A 7,606-nucleotide genomic window follows, 5' to 3' on the forward strand; every position below is an offset into this window, starting at 1 on the left:
TTTTTTTTTTTATATATATTTTCTGAACTCCATATCAACTTTTTCCATTTCAGTTTTATTATTAAAATGGTGTTTAAATAAACTAATTAATTAATACTTTAATCAAATGAAAATATAACAATTAATTTTCAAAATAATATTGTATTATTTCTATGAAATTACATGTTTTTATACAGAATCTCACAGCCCAATCCAAAATGCAACATTGGAGTTATTTTTGTCAAATAAAGTGCTGCACCACAGATGTGATATATTGCTTAAATATAATACAATTACTATTGATTTATTATTATTATTATTATTATTATTATTATTATTATTATTATTGGTAGTAGTAGTAGTAATACAGTGAATATTACATAACTTTACAGTAGTGATATATTTTTGTCATATTTTTTCATTTAAATTTAGCTTTTATGTTGACGGAGCTTTTATTTTGAAGTGTTTCTGTTTGATGACGGTAGCTTTTTAGTCAGGAAAAGCCGGTCGCTACGTGACTCGAAGTGATTATTAAACCACAAAGGCTGCTATTTAATTAAGTAAGTATGTCCTCTGTGTGTGCCTTGTGCTACAAAGTGAATTTGCGCTCTGTTCACTGTCATCTGCTACAAACAGAGCACTCGATGCTCATGATGGTGTTTCCGTGTATGAGCCAAGGAGGAGATTTAAAAGGTACGTGCAGCCGGCATCGACACAACACTGTCACCAAACATTCACAAGTGCTCTGCACATTTGAAGCAGTCTGCACATGCAAACTATACATTTATCTCATTAAATCACAGCTTTTGTGGTTAAATAATCTCAATAGGACATAATGTGATTTTAATTTGTGCGCTGAATGTTTATGTAATGACATTTGTATGTCAGATGGTATCGGTTTTTGGTAAATGAGCATTTTTTATGAGCACGAGTACAAGTACATGAGCATGGTATCTGATCTGATGCCAATACGGGACATCTCTAAAAGTAACATTTACCTTTAACAATGCTATCAAAGTGGATAGCAGGCACAATAAAGCCACTACAACATGGGACGCCATCTTGATTGTTTTGGGTTGAATGGATCTCATGACTGCATCACATGACAACAAATACATCATAGTTTTCTGATATCTCCATTTTTCCTGTCCACACCATAGATATCTATATGTAGATACCTCATTTGACTGCTATGAACTCATCAGCGCTTTCGCCATCTTGGAACGGTCAAAATTTTGGTGGCTTAGAACTCACGCCAGCCACAATAATGCTTTTCACTGAAAATGCCACAATATTGTGCTGCCTACGGTTGTAAGAACCACAGAGATATAAATTCCAGATGAAATGGGATAATCTTTCACAGGTGAGAATGTGAAACTTAAGCAATCGAGCTGTTGGGTTCTCTGATAATTAATAATATTTATAAGAGCTTTAAGTGTTTAATTTCTGTTTAGAGTCACTTTTATAATCTACAATATTTAGAATTATTTACTTTGACTTTTCCAATATGGTGGATGGCTTACGTATAGCGGCCCATAAGAACAGCCGCTAATGAGGCATCTATTTATGTACATCTATGGTCCATACAAAAACAAGAAGATGCCGTTTTCAAATGTATCCACGTGAGAGAGCGTTTTTGAAAAGCTAAGTTTTCACTGTCAAAAATGCTGTCTCAATGTGGACGGAAGGCCAAAACGTAGAGAAAAAGATGCGTTTTCAAACAAAAACATATTAGTGTGGTCGTGGCCTAGCAACTAATGATTATTTTTATAATAGATTAATCTTCAATTATTTCTTTACTGAATTGATTGTTCAGATAAATAAAAAAAAAAAAAACATTTTCCCTGTATTTTATTACAATTTATTTATATATAAAAAAAAATAAATAAATACTGTATGCTGTACACTGTACAGAAGGTTTTAAATAAAAAGGTTACAATATTAATGGAATTTATTTTTATTTATTTTTTATTTATTTTTGTACTTTTTGTCGTCATTTTGGAAGCAGCAGGACAATTTAAACCACAACATTATAAATTATATTAAAGAAAAACAAAACCACAATCTTAACTGGTAAGAGGTAGAATGTTGATATGTCTTTATTCTATAAATATAAGGGACTCTGTAAATTTACAATTCTTTTAAAATATAATTTCTTGCTTTATATGCAGGGTTTAAATTTTGATTTCATTTAAACCTAAATTTGATGTCCAACAAAAAAATTTATCAAACTGCATAGTTTTCTGTTGTGATCAGTTTGATTGACATCATGTCACGTGAATGCGTGCACACTCGCTTGCTCAGTGAAGTTTAAAGGAGATTTGCTTACAAGTGGTAAACACAAACGTTTTACAAAATTGAAATACATGCATGACTGTGATTTCTTAACATTTATGTTTATGAAATATAGAAAATATAAGTAAAATGTAAGTTGTGCGCTGGAGAGAAACAACTCCCAAGCGCATTAAACAGCACAAGCACTGTTAATGAACCTGACGTGACAACGACCCACATTAAACTGTGTGCTTATGATTTTCTTTGAAGTGTTTAACATAATGAGTGAATGTGCACTGCACAACTTGGGATGTTTTTTCTGCTTAACCATTTTTCAAATGATTTTTATCATGCAAATGCATTTTTCACTACTTCAAAGTGACTTTAAAGTGATGTCACTGACAGAGATCATTAAAATCATTGTCGATTGTTTTCATTTTTGATTATTATAGATTTTGCTGATTAGCTGTTGCAAAATTAGTTGTCACAATACACTTAATAGCATCTTATGGTACGATACCAGCTAAAGTATCACAATACCTATAGTATACACAATGTATATATTACCACTCATGTTGTAAAATCCATCCATCCATCTTCTTTAGCCGCTTGTCCTATGTAGGGTCGCGGGTAGTGCTGGAGCCAATCCCAGCTGTATCGGGCCGAAGGCAGGGGAATGCCCTGGACAGGTGGCCAGTCCATCACAAGGATGAGACACACAGACATACACATTCACACCTATGGGCAATTTAGAATTTTCAGTTCACTTAACCTGCATGTTTTGGACTGTGGGGTAAACGGAGCACCCGGAGGAAACTCACACGAACACAGGGAGAACATGCAAACTCCACACAGAAAGGCCCTGTGTGAGCAGAGTCTCGAATCGGGGACCTTCTTGCTGTGAGGCGACAGTGCTAAACAGCAAGAAGCTTAAATATATATATTTTTAATTGTGTAACATTTTTGCTGCATTGCAAAGCGATCCAATTAAACCTGAGCCAATTTCGTAGAAAACAATGAAGATCTGTGAGCAATTTTTTTTCTTTTCTTTTGTTTTTGCCCATCATTTATAATCTCAAAAATGCCTGGTCAGGATATGTTGTTGCCATCTTCTTTTCATCCTCCTCTCCACTCTGTTTCCTCTCTCTCATTTGAGCAGGTGTAACTCAAACCTAATTTGTCCCCTTAGCTGTAATTGCATCCTGGGAGCAGCAACAAACACAATATCTGTTTACATCCTTTTTAGGGTCACGCTATCCCACATGACCCGACATTCTGTGCCGTCTTCTAAGAAAACTGATTTCTCTCTAGAGCTATAGGAACAGCGCACACACACACAAAAACTTTTAAAAATGGTTTATTTGCAGCACACTTTGTGTGTATTACTGTATTACTACTACTACTAATTTGTGGCAATGTTTAACAGAGTTTTGCCACAGGAGTTTGCTGGAGCACTTTATTTTTTTAAGGGAAACCAAGGATACAAGGGAGTGCCAGCAAGGTAGAACTTTTCACTATGCACCCACACACACACACACACAAATCAACAAACCTCTTCTCCAGTGAGACAGCCACAGAAGGAAATGGACATCATTAGAGTACAGTACTGTCACAGTCTGTCTCCCTCATTTACTTCAAGGACTCTTAATTTGAAGTTTTCCCCTTCACTACGTTTCCCAGAATTCACTGCCCTAATCACTTCTATCTGCTCATCATCATCCGCACCTGCCTACTATTCCCTCATTAGTTTCCTTGTGTATAAATACCCTTTAGTTTTCTTCATCATTTGTCAGTCCTTGAAGTGTTACGTTGCGTTATTGTTGTGTTACATTAGCATGTTGAACTGGATCGTTTGTTTCCACTCCAGCGATTATTATTAAAAGAATCTACTCCTGTGTCTCCTCTCTTCCACTCCTATACACCCAGCGTTACAAGTACATACTCATACTGCACACAGTAAACTAAAAGAGCAAAAAATGGAGCTTTAATTTAGGTAGAAAGGCATGAGATGATTGCATTGGCAGAGAGCTCTGAGGCTCACAGCATGCTCCACCCAAAAAAACAAAAACAAACGATTTGGAGTCCTTTCAATTTGGAATAAGTTCTTAGGAATCTACACGGCTACTAAATCACAGATAAAGAAACCTGAAAAATTCCGAAAAGTACTTTTAAGGGATAGTTAACCCAAAAATGAAAATTGGGTTTAAAATCTCTCCAGTAATTTTTTTTTTCCTCTGTTCTGCGTTTGTGTATTGTTCTTTTATTCTCATGGTGCTAAATAAACAAAATAACAAACTATCCATTTAAGTAAAAAAAAAAAAAAAAAAAAATTGAATACTGCAAGACTCTTGTATTTTGATCCAAGCAGTATAATGCCAAGAAGACTCTCTAAGCCTGTTTGGATTAGACTGTCTGGCACCCTTCAGCCCACAACTGCACTGGGGTGAACCTGACAGTTCCTCTAAAGGTACAAGTGGTTTCTAAGCCAATCAGGGGAGTGACCTAGTACTTACAGCCACATTAGGATAAACAGCAAGAAAACGTGCAAAAAAAAAAAAAGGCCACAATGCTAGGCTGTAGTGGGTGGTAGCCATGACATTGCTATGTGGTTGCTAGGGTGTCTAGGTGGTTGCTATGGTGTCCTGACTTGTTTTAGTGCATAGTTATACATATGCTAGGGTGTTCTGGGTGGTTGCTTACTGGCCCAAAAAGCCCACCCCCAAGACTTTATGATATTCAGGTCCCTAGATAAATCAATCTATAAGTCAGAGGGAGTACGCAAAAAGAATTGTATTTTTCTTTGTTTAACCTACTGTATAAAACAAAACGTATGACATAGAGTAAAAATAACAGAGTTTCTATTTACACTATGTGCAAATAGCCCATCTTGTTGGCAGAGGCTATTTACACTAACTCCTCCCACCACTGCTAAAACCAAACTCAAGACAGCCATGACAGATTTATTTGGGGTCAACTGCTGATCAAATGGAGGCAGGCATATTTGACATTAAACTGATTAACGTGTTAGACATTTAGTGGATTAAGAGGCTGGATAACTAAGTGACTATTTGCACTCCAATAGTCTGGTGGAAACAACAATTTTACAACAAACTGCACCCCCCTGTGTAGCTGTAATAGCTGTGGGTGTAATGATGGTATGTGTATGTATTGTCATGCTTGAGAGCTGGGTTCAAATCCCACCCCTTGATGTACTTTTTCCCATGTCTCTACTCTTAATATTTCCTATAATACTTATAGTAATAAATAAAAGAGATTCCTCACAGTGATTTGGTCACAGTTAAGGTCGGGGAGTTGAGAGAAGTATTTGATCCAGCTAAAATTAACCATGGTTTTACTGTAGTAATATTGTAGTAACCATGTGTTTTGATGGAAACTATATAGTTCTGATGTACTAACCATGATGTTACTACAGCAACATGTTGTTAATAGTAGTTAATAGTATGTTAGTATTTAAAGAGGGTTGTAAGAGTATCTGCCACTATTTGCACTAAAGTGCAAATAGCATCTAAATCTATTTGCACTTAGTGCAAAGAAGATGATTTTTGTTGCTTTTAACACGTAGTGTAAATAGCATCTATCGCTATTTACACTAAGCCTAAAAATAATGGGGATAAAAGCTGGGTAAAATATAGATTTTCCGATTAATCACTATTTTAATTTGAACGATCCCAAAATCAACGGCTAAAATCACACAATTCATATTTGACTTTATGTAAAGTTTAGCACCGAGATCCTTTCACCGCGTGTTGAGAGTGAAATGTTTGTTTTGATGCATTATATGTAATGTGTGTCCAAAGACGACATCAATGCAATCCTTTACCATTGAGAATGTCTCTTTTAATACCTGTTTTGCTCTTTACAATCAGTTAATCAAAAACAACAAAAAAGAAACATTTAACTCAAATAAATAAGCCGTGCAGCCCCACTCTCGTAAATATGTGCTCAACCAGAACAAAACACTGAACTCCCTGTACTCTTAAAGAGACAGAACTGTTTTAGCACTTCACTGTAAATACTTGTATATACTAGAAATTATGGAGATAAACAATAAACATGTAGGCCTAACTATATACAGTATGTATACAGTATAGATACTGTGTATATTCCTTGTGCAGGAACAAGTTACACGCCAAATTCTAAGACTGTACTTACGGTTTAGGGTTTGTTCAAATGCCTAACACTAGTAAGCATGAGCAATATTTGTATTGATAATAGAGCGCAAACATGCCCACCCACTTTTTCAGCCGTCTGGGTATTTTCCCCATTAATTTCTTCCATAGACTTTTTATAAAATCCTTCATAAAAGAGTTGTAAGCCATGAACCAAACCATCCAGCTCCGAGGAGAATCACAACATCACAAACATTGTTTTGAATCAGAAAAATAATTTTTCAGACATAAAGACAAATGTACAAGGCTGTGTACTTACCGTCTTTCATGAGGGTACAAACTACAATCCCATGAAGCATGCAAATTATGTCATTGAATAAAAAACTATGGGAATATATAAAACTATTTATTCTAGGCGGTTAATTATAAGTTTATAAGAATAGAAACAATATATGTTTTTTGCAAAATATTCAGATGTGAACAAATACAGGTGCATCTCAATAAATTAGAATGTCGTGGAAAAGTTCATTTATTTCAGTAATTCAACTCAAATTGTGAAACTCGTGTATTAAATAAATTCAATGCACACAGACTGAAGTAGTTTAAGTCTTTGGTTCTTTTAATTGTGATGATTTTGGCTCACATTTAACAAAAACCCACCAATTCACTATCTCAAAAAATTAGAATACATCATAAGACCAATTAAAAAAAACATTTTTTGTGAATTGTTGGCCTTCTGGAAAGTATATTCATTTACTGTATATGTACTCAACACTTGGTAGGGGCTCCTTTTGCTTTAATTACTGCCTCAATTCGGCGTGGCATGGAGGTGATCAGTTTGTGGCACTGCTGAGGTGGTATGGAAGCCCAGGTATCTTTGACAGTGGCCTTCAGCTTATCTGCATTTTTTGGTCTCTTGTTTCTCATTTTCCTCTTGACAATACCCCATAGATTCTCTATGGGGTTCAGGTCTGGTGAGTTTGCTGGCCAGTCAAGCACACCAACACCATGGTCATTTAACCAACTTTTGGTGCTTTTGGCAGTGTGGGCAGGTGCCAAATCCTGCTGGAAAATGAAATCAGCATCTTTAAAAAGCTGGTCAGCAGAAGGAAGCATGAAGTGCTCCAAAATTCCTTGGTAAATGGGTGCAGTGACTTTGGTTTTCAAAAAACACAATGGACCAAGACCAGCAGATGACATTGCACCTCAAATCATCACAGACT

The sequence above is a fragment of the Myxocyprinus asiaticus genome, chromosome 18, assembly GCF_019703515.2.
Source record: "Myxocyprinus asiaticus isolate MX2 ecotype Aquarium Trade chromosome 18, UBuf_Myxa_2, whole genome shotgun sequence".
Classification (NCBI taxonomy): domain Eukaryota; kingdom Metazoa; phylum Chordata; class Actinopteri; order Cypriniformes; family Catostomidae; genus Myxocyprinus; species Myxocyprinus asiaticus.